Raw genomic sequence first — 13210 nt, 5'->3', positions numbered from 1 at the left:
CAGAGGAGGATGATCCCAAATTGACTCTCGGAGCAACCCTCCAGTGAGCACAATGATAGCCCGATTTGACTGAATAAACCCCACGTTTATCATGAGGCCAAATCAACCTGTCCCATAAATTAGGATCACCAATTTGAGTGTCCAAAATGGCATCACACTCCATCGAAGAAATGAATGGTTTTATAAAATCTAGATCCCACCCTCCATTTGCAGGACTCATAAGGGTCTTTACCTGAGTATTCCTACTAACTGTACAGCACCACTTGGAATAGGGTGTCCATCTGGAAGCATAGGGAGCCATTTATCAATCCAAACCCTAACTTCTTACCCATTCAATACCTGCCAACGAGTCTCTTTCAACAGTAAATCCTTTCCCGAAAGAAGGTTGGACCAAGCCCAAGAAGCTCTCCCACCACGCTTAGCGTCAAAGAAAGAGCAATAAGGGAAGTAGCGGGCTTTCAAAACCCGAGCCCATAAAGAATTTGGTTCATGGATCAGCCTCTAACATTGTTTAGCAAGGAAGGCGTCGTTGAAGTCCCCAAAGCTATGGAACCCTAGACCCCCCACCGCCTTCGGTAATCCCGTGTGGCCCTTGTGGCCTCTATGAATCCAATGAATATGCCGTTCAGCACCCTTGTGGCCCCACAAAAATTTAGAAATAATAGAGTCTAAATCATTACAAACATTGGCGGGGAATTTAAATATGTTCATCGGGTAGGCCGGAATAGCCTGGACCACAGCTTTTATCAAAACTTCACTTCCCACTTGTGATAAGGTTGATTGCTTCCACCCTTGAATTTTCCCCAGTATCATTTCTTTAACGTAAGCCAAACCTCGTTTCTTAGATCTTCCCCAAATGGCAGGCACTCCTAGATAAATCCCAAGATTGTCCACCTCAGGCATCCCCAAAATTTTCCCGAGATCCCCTCTCAAAGTGCTAGGAAGATTTGCGCCGAAGAATACACTGGATTTTTGCATATTTACATGATGTCTAGAAGCCGCACAATAATCATCGACAATTTTCACCAAGTTAGAGCAATTCTTCTTATCTGCCTTAAAAATAATTAAGGTGTCGTCTCCAAAGAAGATATGTGAAATAACCGGCCTCTGAGGATTAATTTGAACGCCATTGATCAAGTTTATTGTACCCGCTCTCTTAATCAGCAAGGACAACACTGCACTAACAAACAAGAACAAGTATGGTGAAATCGGGTCACCTTCTCAAAGATCACGAGATGGGGTAAATTTTGAACCTGGTTGTCCATTAAGCATAATAGCAAAGTTTACAATTGAGATACACCCCAAGACAAGATTGCGCCATTTAGGATCAAACCCCATCTTTTCCATAACCGCCATAAAAAAATCCCACTCTACCTGATCATACGCCTTGTGCATGTCAAGTTTAATTCCAAGTTCAAATTTCCTCTTGGCTTTCCGAGTTTTGAGGAAATGGAATAGCTCGTGTGCAATCCCAACATTGTCCTGAATTTGTCTTCCAGCCACGAAAGCGTTCTGTGACGGGGAGATCAACTCTGGAAGCAGGGGCTTCATTCGGTTTGCCATGACTTTTGACAGAATATTATAAGAATAATTGCACAGGTTGATTGGTCGGAATTGAGACACAGCATCCGGGTTTTGAACTTTTGGGATTAGGGCAACAATAGTAGCATTGATTTTGAAAGGATTTCCATTGCCGTTCATAATATCCTCAATCACACCATTAATCGCCACCGCCACATTCTCCCAAAATGACTTATAGAAAATGCCCTAAAACCCATCAGGGCCGGGAGCTTTTAGACCACCCATTTGTATCGCTGCAGCTTTTATTTCCTCCACAGTCACTGGGGCAACCAGAGATGTGTTCATCTCAACAGTCACAATCGGATTAACACAATCTAAGATAGACCCCTATTCCCAAGCACCCGCCTAAGTGAATAAATTAATGAAATGGCTGAAGGAAAAATTTTGTCCTAGCTAAGAACAAGTAAGAACATTTGAATACATATGCAAACTATTAACACATTAAAGTAGGCATGCATTAAAAAACAATTCATAAAACCCATGACTTTCAAAGCCTAGTATATGGTGAACCAATGAACTCTTTAACAACATTAAAGAGAATAAAGGATTTAGAGTTTCTTTACCCTTGAAGCTCATCCTTGATTACACAAGGGATTCACCTAAGTGGAGGGCCTTCAAGTCACCTCCTTGCTCTTTGGATCTTCCTTGTGATTTTCCTCCTTTTAGTGCTCCTTTGCTTCTTTGAGGATTTGAGGATTTGTTCTCCAAAACATCAAAAGCTTGATGTCTCTAAGTCTCCACACCAAGGATGAAGTGTGAAGATGAAATGGATGACTTAGAGAAGAAAAGATTGCTAGCTAATTCCCCTCTAAGTGGCCGGCCTCTTTAGAGAAAATGAGAGAAAGTGTTTCACCTCATTTCACCAAGAAAAACCCTAAATGAAAATAAAGCTATAAAGTTGAATTTATACTTCATCACATGTGAGTGGCAAACTTGTAATTAATCCAAGTTTGACACTTCTTACCCTAATGGCCGGCCATATCAAATTGATTGGGCTAATTGCCCATTTTGTTTTAGTTGTCATACAACTTAAACATAATGAGCCTTGTGGACCAAAACGCTTTTGGGCCCCGAAACCCAAAACCAACATATAAGCCCAATACGAACATTTCGTATAATTAATTAACTAATTAATTAACCTTGACCATTCTTCAATTAAACCATTTAATTGCTTATCCATTTCATTTAATTTCTTCACCAACATCCTTACTCGGTGTACGATCCATTAGGTTCCATTTAGCGAGGTAGTGGGCGATTGTTACTCTTAACGATCGATTGTGAATTGAAACCACATTTCAATTCTCCCTTAAAATTAGTGTTTGCTAATCTTTAGGGCTTCCACAAACCATGAGTGACACCTAGCAGCATATCATGGTCACCCAAGCTAAGTAGAAGTGGTTGGAGAACCTATCCAGTTACAACTACAATGCAATACAGTCCTTCTCTAATACAATACTCTTAATCACATTGTTTAAGTGATAGTTTGTTTCAAGTATACTATCCAATGTGATACTTATCTATACGATTCAATTGAATATGATCTGGAACAAACTTCCTTAGTCATATTCATATGCTTTGGCCAAAGACTCTTGAATCATATCTTAGAGTATTCTCCTTCCACCATGGAAGGTTAGAGATTCCTTGTTGTGCATTCATATGCCTACATGACTAGGTAGCTTGACCACAACAATGTCGTGGACACTCCAATGGAATGCCTTTGACATGATCAAACATCAAGGACCTAACCATTAGACATCTATGATGCCTCAGGTCAAAGGACTACTTTGCATATTGCAACTCTCGAGTTCTTACATGACATGTATGTTCGAACTCTCTTTTGATCGTTGTTCAGTGTACTCGATCACTCTTTCGAGCACCTATGTGTTTTCCTTAGTGTCCAACACTAAATGACTTGAGACTAGTCATACTCGCGCTTGAGTCGACATAACACATACTAACCTTAGCAGATTGTCAATGCCCAATTGGCAATCCTATGGCTAGGAACATTTTAGGAATGAACATAAGAGAAAGGTCTCGATAATCTAACTTACTTAAATCACTTATCTCTTAGATCAAATACATTCCTTGGATTCCCTTATTGCTTAAACACATGATAAAATAAATAGTGATTAACAATAAGCTTTGCCCTTCATTAAACATATAAAAGTTTAATACAATAAGTATTCCAAAAGCTATTACATCAAATAAGTGGCTTTGTGGGCATACTTCCAACAATCTCCCACTTGCACTCAAAGCCACCTTCCCATGTATCTAATACTCATCTTTTCCATATGACGGTCAAGCTGGATTTGAGACATTGGCTTTGTCAGTGGATCTGCTACGTTATCGGCTGAGGCAACTTTGAGGATGTTGACTTTCCCCTCGGCAGCATATCTTCTAATGATATTAAAGTGCCTGTCAAAATGCTTGTTCTTTTGATGTGCCCTAGGTTCCTTGGCTTGAGCTATCGCCCCACTATTATCACAGTACAAAGTTACTGGTGATGTAATGGTTGGAACCACTCTAAGTTCAGTTATGAACTTCTTCATCCAGAACGCTTCTTTGCCGGCTTCAGCTGCAGCGACATATTAAGCCTCTGTCGTGGAATCAGCAATTACACTTTGTTTCTTGCTCTTCCAACTGATAGCCCCACCATTTAGAGTGAATACATATCCGTAGTTGGAACTTCTATCATCGACGTCAGATTGGAAATCTGCATCTGTATAGGCTTCCACTCGCAACTCTGTTGCTCCTCCATAAACGAGAAACATGTCCTTACTTCTTCTTAAGTACTTAAGGACCATCTTGACAGCTTTCCAGTGTTCTGATCCTGGGTTAGATTGATATCGACTAGTAATGCTCACAGCATATGCGATATCAGGCCTTGTGTATATCATGGCATACATGAGACTTCCTATGGCGGAAACATAAGGAACAGTACTCATTTGCCGTATCTCTTCAGGAGTCTTAGGTTCCATGGACTTAGAAAGGTGAATTCCATGTCTCACAGGAAGAATACCTTTCTTAGATTGTTCCAACTGGAACCTACTGAGCACCTTATCTATGTACATAGATTGGGATAATCTAATTAATTTTCTGGATCTATCACGATAGAGCTTTATCCCAAGTACATAAGATGCATCTCCCAAATCTTTCATGTTGAAGGTTTTGGACAACCACACTTTTACAAAAGAAAGTACTGCAGTGTCATTCCCGAATAGTAATATGTCATCTACATATAACACTAGGAATACCACTGCATCCCTAACGACTTTTTGACAAACACAATTGTCGTCTTCGTTTTGAGTAAAACCAAACGTTTTGATTTCAGTATCGAAACGAATGTTCCAGGTCCTGGAGGCTTGCTTAAGTCCATAAATGGACCTTTGAAGCTTGCATACCTTAGCCTTTTCAGACTTGGACACGAAACCTTCGGGTTGAGTCATATAGAGCTTTTCCTCTAGGTAGCCGTTTAGAAAGGCCGTCTTCACGTCCATTTGCCATATCTCATAATCATGGTACGCAGCTATAGCAAGCAAAATCCGAATGGACTTAATCATGGCTACAGGAGAGAAGGTTTCTTCATAGTCAATCCCTTCTCGTTGCCTGTAACCCTTGGTTACTAGTGTAGCCTTATAAGTCTCCACGTTCCCATCAACGCCTATCTTCCTCTTGAAAACCCATTTGTTTCCAACAGGTATTATACCTTTTGGAGGGTCTACAAGAGTCCATACCTGATTTTGATACACGGAATCCATCTCAGATTTCATGGCCTCTTGCCATCTCTTCGAATCAATGTCGGACATTGCTTCAGTGTAGTCCCTAGGGTCCTCCTTTGTGTCATTGTCACCTAGAAGGTACAATTCCTCAAAGTCATTGTCTAAGCCATACCTCTTAGGTGGCTTACTAACCCGTTCAGATCTACGTGGAGCTAGGGGTTCAGGAACAGGGTTGTCAACTTGTCGAGTGCTTGTTTGTGGTTCATAATTAATCTCATTAATTTCCATCTCTTTGCGTATAGTTCCTTTGAGAACAAATTCGTCCTCTAGAAACTTAGCAGTTCTGGCGACAAAGACTTTCTGGTCGTCTGGATGGTAGAACTCATATCCCATAGTTTCTCTAGGATATCCCACAAAATAGCATCTTACTGATCTCGCTTCAAGCTTCTTGACATATGCTTCACAACCCCAAATCTTAATGTGATTAAGACTTGGCTTTCTTCCATGCCATATCTCATAGGGCGTTTGTGAAACTGATTTGGAAGGTACTCTATTAAGCAAGTAAGCTGCTGTATATAGAGCGTATCCCCAGAATGTTACTGGTAGATTGGCGGAACTTATCATAGAACGAACCATGTTCATCAAGGTTCGATTTCTCCTTTTAAAAACTCCATTAAGTTGTGGAGTTCCCGGTGGAGTCCACTGTGATACAATTCCACACTGTTTGAGATAATCTAGGAACTCATTACTCATATATTCACCCCCTCGATCCGATCTTAGGGTTTTTATCTGTTTCCCAGTTTGCTTCTCAACTTCATTCTTGAATTCTTTGAACTTTTCAAAGGATTCTGACTTGTACTTCATAAGATACACATAGCCAAACCGAGAGTGATCGTCGGTGAATGTGATATAGTAGGAGAAGCCTCCTCTCGACGTAGTAGACATAGGTCCACATACGTCATTGTGGATTAACCCTAGAATTTCAGTGGCACGCTCTCCTTTTCCAGTAAATGGAGATTTGGTCATCTTCCCTTTCAAGCAACATTCACAAGTACCCATCTGGTCATTGCCTAATGGGCAGAAATATCCGTCTTTCGACATCTTGCGAATCTTATCAAGGTTCACATGTCCAAGTTTAAGATGCCACATCCTTTCTTGGTTAACTTCTTCTCTAGCCCTTTTGGGTTTTGAGGTATTCCCGCTTTCAATACAGTGCATCCCACTATTCATCTCTAGGTGAAAAAGTCCCTCTATCATATTACCATGAGAGATAATACGACCGTTCAAGTATAAAGTGCAACTCATTTTGTCAAACAATACTGAGTGCCCATCTCATAAAAGCTTAGAGATAGAAATCAAATTCTTTATACATGAAGGAAAATATAAACAATTTTTAAGTTCCAGGACTTCCCCAAAGGGTAGTTTAAGCATGTAGGTGCCTATTGCTTTTGCAAAAATTTTAGTGTCATTCCTAACTCGCACAACCATCTCCCCATTGCGCAGTGACCTGCTCCCTGCTAGTCCCTGCATGGTATTACATATATGTTGACTAGTGCCTGAATCAAATATCTAGGAATTGGAGCTCACTGTAAAAGCACTCTCTATGACGGAAATAGTCTCTTCAAAAGTTCGTGTCATAAGGCTCGCAATGCGCACCCTGTATTTCTTCTTCCAACGTTCATCTTTTCCACAATGAAAGCAGGTTCCTTTAGATTTTATTGCCTTCTTCTTATGTAATATTTTCCTTGTTATTGCATCCTCACTCCCACTGTCCTTTTTGAAACCTTTTTCAATTTTACAGTACATGTCAATCATCTCGTTTAAAGTATGATCGAATCTATTGACTTTATAGTTTACAATAAATTTAGTGAAATCATCCGAGAGAGATGCAAGGAAAAAGTCTTGGGCTATTTTCCCATCGATGGAAGTTCCTAAACTTTGAAGATCTTGAAAGATCCTTTCCATCTTTTGTCCATGCTTATGGATCGATGTCCCCTTTGCCATTTTGGCATTCATTAGACTACAAACATTTGAGAATCATACATTACTAGTCTCATTGTCATGCATCTTATGCAAACTTTCAACCATGGCACAAGAAGTGTCCATGTGCTTATGTAGCTTCATAAGCTCCTCACTAAGTGAAGTGAGGATTAAGCATTTGGCTTGTAAGTCATCCTCATAGTGTCTAACATAATTTTGACACTCCTCCTTTGAAGCTAGTTTCGTAGGAGGTACATGAGGAGGGGATTGCTTAAGCACATACAATATGTCTTTCACCTTTGATACATTCTCAATGTGGCGATTCCAAGCAAGGAAATGTTGGCCCCTAAGGCCCCTTTTGTCAAGTATAATGGTGGGTATTATTTTAGGCATGTCGTTAACTACATAACATAACAGAAATCGTATTAGATTGTTTATTTTAAAACTACTTGATTGGGTCTTAAATCAAATAGTACCACCTACTATTTTTGGCAAATTCCACATCCCTCAATGGAATTCGAGAGTTATTTTGAACTCTAAGCGGGGTATGGGAGACTCACCATTACCAAGCCCACCTCACGATGATACGATGTTGGTTAGCAAAAATAATGATGAGAAAATAACGCTTTATTCATTTACAACTTTTGTAATTACCCATCTAGTTTGGCCTCTAGAGAATGTTGCCTCATGATGATACGATGTCGGCACCATTGCACTTAATTAAGTTATTCCCACCATGCTTATTTCGTGTAGGGGTTCAAGAATAGCCTCACGATGATACGATGTCGGTCATCCTCTATGCCTACACTCACTTCATCATATGTTTATGGACTCCTCCTGGATGTAAGCACATACTTTGAACTTCCCCATGATAGGGTGAAGCCGGTGTAGGAGTCACAAACGATTGGTGCCCACCACGGTGGAAGGCTTACGAAGAGATTTTCAAAACATCTCTCGCTTATCAACTTAATATTCGTTTTGTTGACGGAATAGTGTTGGGCTACATCAAAATCATTTTAATCTTATTAAAAGAACTTGGGCCTATCACAACTATTGGTCCAAGTTAATATGAATTAGTAGCATATAATACTCCCACTGTTTCGTTGAAACAAGCGAGACTATATGGAACTACTAACGAACACATTGCATTCTCATATGGACTATATAGTCATATTAGGTTTTAGGTTGATTATGAACCGTTTGATTTGATCCAACACGAGCCTTGTGTTGGACCTTGGGTTTAAGGTAGATAGTTGCTGATTTTAGTTACGCGTTTAATCTAATTAAACCGTTATTTCCTATTGGGCGTTGGACCCAACTATTACAATTTGCATACATATAAACAAAAAGGAATACATGAAATAATAAGAAGGGCTTATGCCCTTTTACAACACAAATGATGGACTTATGTCCATTTACAACAAATTGAACTAATCAAATTACATTCAAATCTAAACTACTAAACCCAAACATTCATAATGTAAAGCGGCCAATCACATAGCTCAATTATTGAGGCCTTTGGTTCATAATCACCCTTTTCTTAATCAATCACATTAACTAAGAAAGCAACTTAAACAATTGGTTTTCGGATTCATAGAATTGATTTAAATGGAACTAATTGAAATGAAAATCCAATTCTCATTAAAGAGACAAAACCATTTTGTTCTCATCTTATTTGGGCCAAAAACAATGACCTCAACAATTGGGCCATTATTTAATAAACAAAAACTTTTGGGGTCACTTTGTAAAAACACAAGAGTCCACAACTTCATGTAATTACAACTAGAACCCAAATTTTAATAATGTAAAAACATCATTAAAGGAGCAAAACAATTTGTCCTTTAGAGTTTTTGGGCCTTAGCGTAAAAACGTAAACTTTTGGGCCAAAATGCAAATACATAAAAGTATCAAAACTTTATGTAATTGCACAAAAGGCCCAAAAATACCCTATTCTATAGGGTGGCCGGCTTTTAGCGAAGAAGTGAAAAAATTTCTAAAAAGTTTTTGCAAGTTGATTTGTTAGGTGAGATAAAGGTGATTTAGATGGTTTGTAAGAAAATGTTTTGTAAAACATTAAAGGCATTAAACATGTTTCACCAATAAACATCACCCATCAATTATATACCAAAACTTTATGAAAAAACATAAAACTTTTGAATCAAAACTTCGAAACTTTTTGTTCTTGGCAAGAACTTCAAGAACATTGAAGAACACACATGAAAACTCATAATAGCTCCATGAATGTTTTCACTCACCAAAACTCAAATTTTCACTACTCAAAAGAGGGTTAATATCCTAGGGTACTTAGGGGTTCCAAAAGTCACTTTAAAACCATTTTAACAAGACAAACATGAACCCAAAAAAGCACCCTTTGGATTTGGCCGAATTTCCCAACAAACATGGCACCAAATTTTAGTTCCAATATTCATGCTTAAATGAAATACATCTACAACATTTGAGATGCTAAATTTTCAAGCAAAATTTATATTCAAAGCAAGAACAAAGCTTGTAACATTTACAACATTTAAATCACAAATTATGAAAAATCACAAAACCCAAAAGGATTCACCATAAACTAGGCCTAGGCTCTGATACCACTTGAAGGAAACATTTTGTCCTAGCTAAGAACAAGTAAGAACATTTGAATACATGTGCAAACTATTAACACATTAAAGTAGGCATGCATTAAAAAACAATTCATAAAACCCATGACTTTCAAAGCCTAGTATAAGGTGAACCAATGAACTCTTTAACAACATTAAAGAGAATAAAGGATTTAGAGTTTCTTTACCCTTGAAGCTCATCCTTGATTACACAAGGGACTCACCCAAGTGGAGGGCCTTCAAGTCACCTCCTTGCTCCTTGGATCTTCCTTGTGATTTTCCTCCTTTTAGTGCTCCTTTGCTTCTTTGAGGATTTGAGGATTTGTTCTCCAAAACATCAAAAGCTTGATGTCTCTAAGTCTCTTCACCAAGGATGTGATGTGAAGATGAAATGGATGACTTAGGGAAGAAGAGATTGCTAGCTATTCCTTCCCTAGGTGGCCGGCCTCTTTTGAGAAAATGAGAGAAAATGTTTCACCTCATTTCACCAAGAAAAACCCTAAATGAAAATAAAGCTATAAAGTTCAATTTATACTTCATCACATGTGAGTGGTAAACTTGTAATTAATCCAAGTTTGACACTTCTTACCCTAATGGCCGGCCATATCAAATTGATTGGGCTAATTGCCCATTTTGTTTTAGTTCTCATAGAACTTAAACATAATGAGCCTTGTGGACCAAAACGCTTTTGGGCCCCGAAACCCAAAACCAACATGGGGATATGCCATCTTACATGCTGCATCATTGGTTCGATTAAGACCTATAGCCAACCACCAATACTCATCAATATAACTCGTGTTTGGGCATCAGCCAAACATTTCACATTTACGAGTTTTTGGTTAGGTTGTTTATGCGCCTATTGCACTACCACAACACACTAAAATAGGACCTTAGTGCAGATTGGGAATTTATGTGGGTTTTGATTCACCATCTATCATTAGATATTCGGAACCCTTGATAGGTGATATGTTTACAACTCGTTTTGTTGATTGTCACTTTAATGAGACAGTCTTCCCGTCGTTAAGGGGAGAAAAGACCGTTCTAGAAGAACGACAAGAGTTGGCATAGGTTGTTCCTGATAGGACCATATTTATGCGACTTAGTTAGCTTGTTTTCTTGCATTTATGTTATTAGTTCCTAGTTATTTTAGTACTTTAAGCTATTTTCATGTGTTTGTAGGGTGAAATGTCAAAAGTGGCAAGAAAGTGCATTTTGGTGCATTTTAGAGCACTTTTAGGCCGAAATGGATAACATGCATGTGGAGCCCAAGGAATGGATTTTTTTCAAGATCAAATGAAGCGAGGAATGTGCTAAAGAGATGGAGAAATTAATTGAAGACTTGGAAGATGAGTAATCAGTTGCAAGGGGACCTAAATACTTGGTTCTATAAGCCACAACATGTTCCTATAAAGGTGCCACATGTTTTATCCTTGTTCCTTCTAGAAACCTACACAAATACCCTTCTAGAAGGCTTATCCCTATCCCTAAACATATGCTGCACCACCCTTTCTAGAATCCCTATAAAGGTGGCGCCGTCTTCCCTTCTAGAAGCCTAAGAACTTGCCACAAGACATTCCTTCTAGAACCCCTAACTAGGTGCCACACCCTTGTCCTTCTAGAAGCCCTAAAATTTGCAGAAACCCTAGTTCTTTTCCCTCTTGGATTGGGCTGAGCTTTATCCTTGTCATCCAAGAATTTGGTGCCGCAAACCCAAAATTTGTGAAAACCCTAGCATATAAATACATCATTATGCCGCACAATTCAGGGGACCATCCCTCATATATTTTGCACCACCATCTTCCACAATTCATTCTACATCACATAAATACATTCAACCGCAGCCTTGGAGAAGAAGAACTATTGGAGTTCTAAGAGTTCTTTCTTTCCTCGTTTCGTTTCCATGTTTATTTTACATTGCATTTTCAATTATTATGAACATGAGGAACTAAATTCCTTTTAATTGGAGGTGAATTCGAAGCCATGGACATATGTTTAATATAAATTGATTACTTTCAGTTATTGTTTCGCAAAACATGAATGTGATTTACTTATCTGCGTTATTGAGAACCTATTATTATGTGTTTATTAAGGATGCATACTTAGTTTGCATCTAGGGATTTGATGCTAGATTATAAGCGAATTTCACCTAATCATTATGAACTTATAATTAAAAGTAGTGGAGATTGCTAGTCATAATAGTATTAAGTAAATTCTTGGCGAGAGTATCATGCAGTTCATAGTTACAATTGTTGGAAATGTGCCCTAAAGCCAATCATATGATGATACTTTACGGACATTTCACATGTTAAACTAATCTAGTTTAACATATAAAGGGCATAAATTATTGTTTGAGCCGTCTCATATAAATGTTATATGCTTAAACGATAAAGTCCAAGGAATATGTGATTGGGAAAATGTAATCTAATGAAGTTAGATTCTTGAGACCATTCTTTCGTAGACACATCCTAAACGTTCCTGATCATAGGATTGCCAATTGGGCATTGACAGTCCGTCAAGATCGGTACGTACTATGTCTTCTCTCAGGGAGAGTGATTAGTCTCTAGTCATTGGTGTGTGTGACATCAAGACAAGTACGGTAGGTGCTCAATAGAGAATGAGTTCACTGAATGCGATCAACAAAGAGTTCTCATATTCCATGTCACATGAGAACTCATGGTTGGGATAATGCAAAGTAGTCCTTTGACCTGAGGCATCATAGTTGTCTTGTGGTTAAGACCTTGATCTTTGATTATGTCAAAGTCATCCCACCAGGAGGGTGTCCACGGCATCGTTGGGGTCAAGCCGCTTAGCTATGGAGACAAGTGAATGCGCAACAAGGGATCTCTAACCTTCAAACCGTTTGAAGGAGAATACTCTCTGATATGATTTGAATCTCTGGCCAGAGTATGAATGAGATTGGGGAATGCGTTCCTAATCACATTCAAGGTAATCATATAAGCACAAGACACACATTGGATAGTAGACATGAGAAAATAAACTATCAAACCAAACAATGTGGTCAAGAGTATTAGATTAGAGAAGGACCGTATTGCATTTGTAATCCCAGACTGAATAGGTTCTCCACCTCTTCTGATTAGCTTGGGTAACCATGACATACGGCTAGGTGTCACTCATGGTTTGTGGAAGCCCTAAACGTGTGTAATCACTAAAGGGAGAATTGAAAATAGTTTCAATTCACAATCGATGTAAAATGGTTTTAATCGCCCACTACCTCGCTAAAAGGAACCTAATGGATCGTACACCGTGTAAGGTAGAGATGGACGAAATAAATGAAATGAGTAAGATTAATTGAATGTTTTAATTATT

The sequence above is a fragment of the Malus sylvestris genome, chromosome 6, assembly GCF_916048215.2.
Source record: "Malus sylvestris chromosome 6, drMalSylv7.2, whole genome shotgun sequence".
Lineage (NCBI taxonomy): Eukaryota > Viridiplantae > Streptophyta > Magnoliopsida > Rosales > Rosaceae > Malus > Malus sylvestris.
This window is presented reverse-complemented; position numbering follows the sequence as displayed.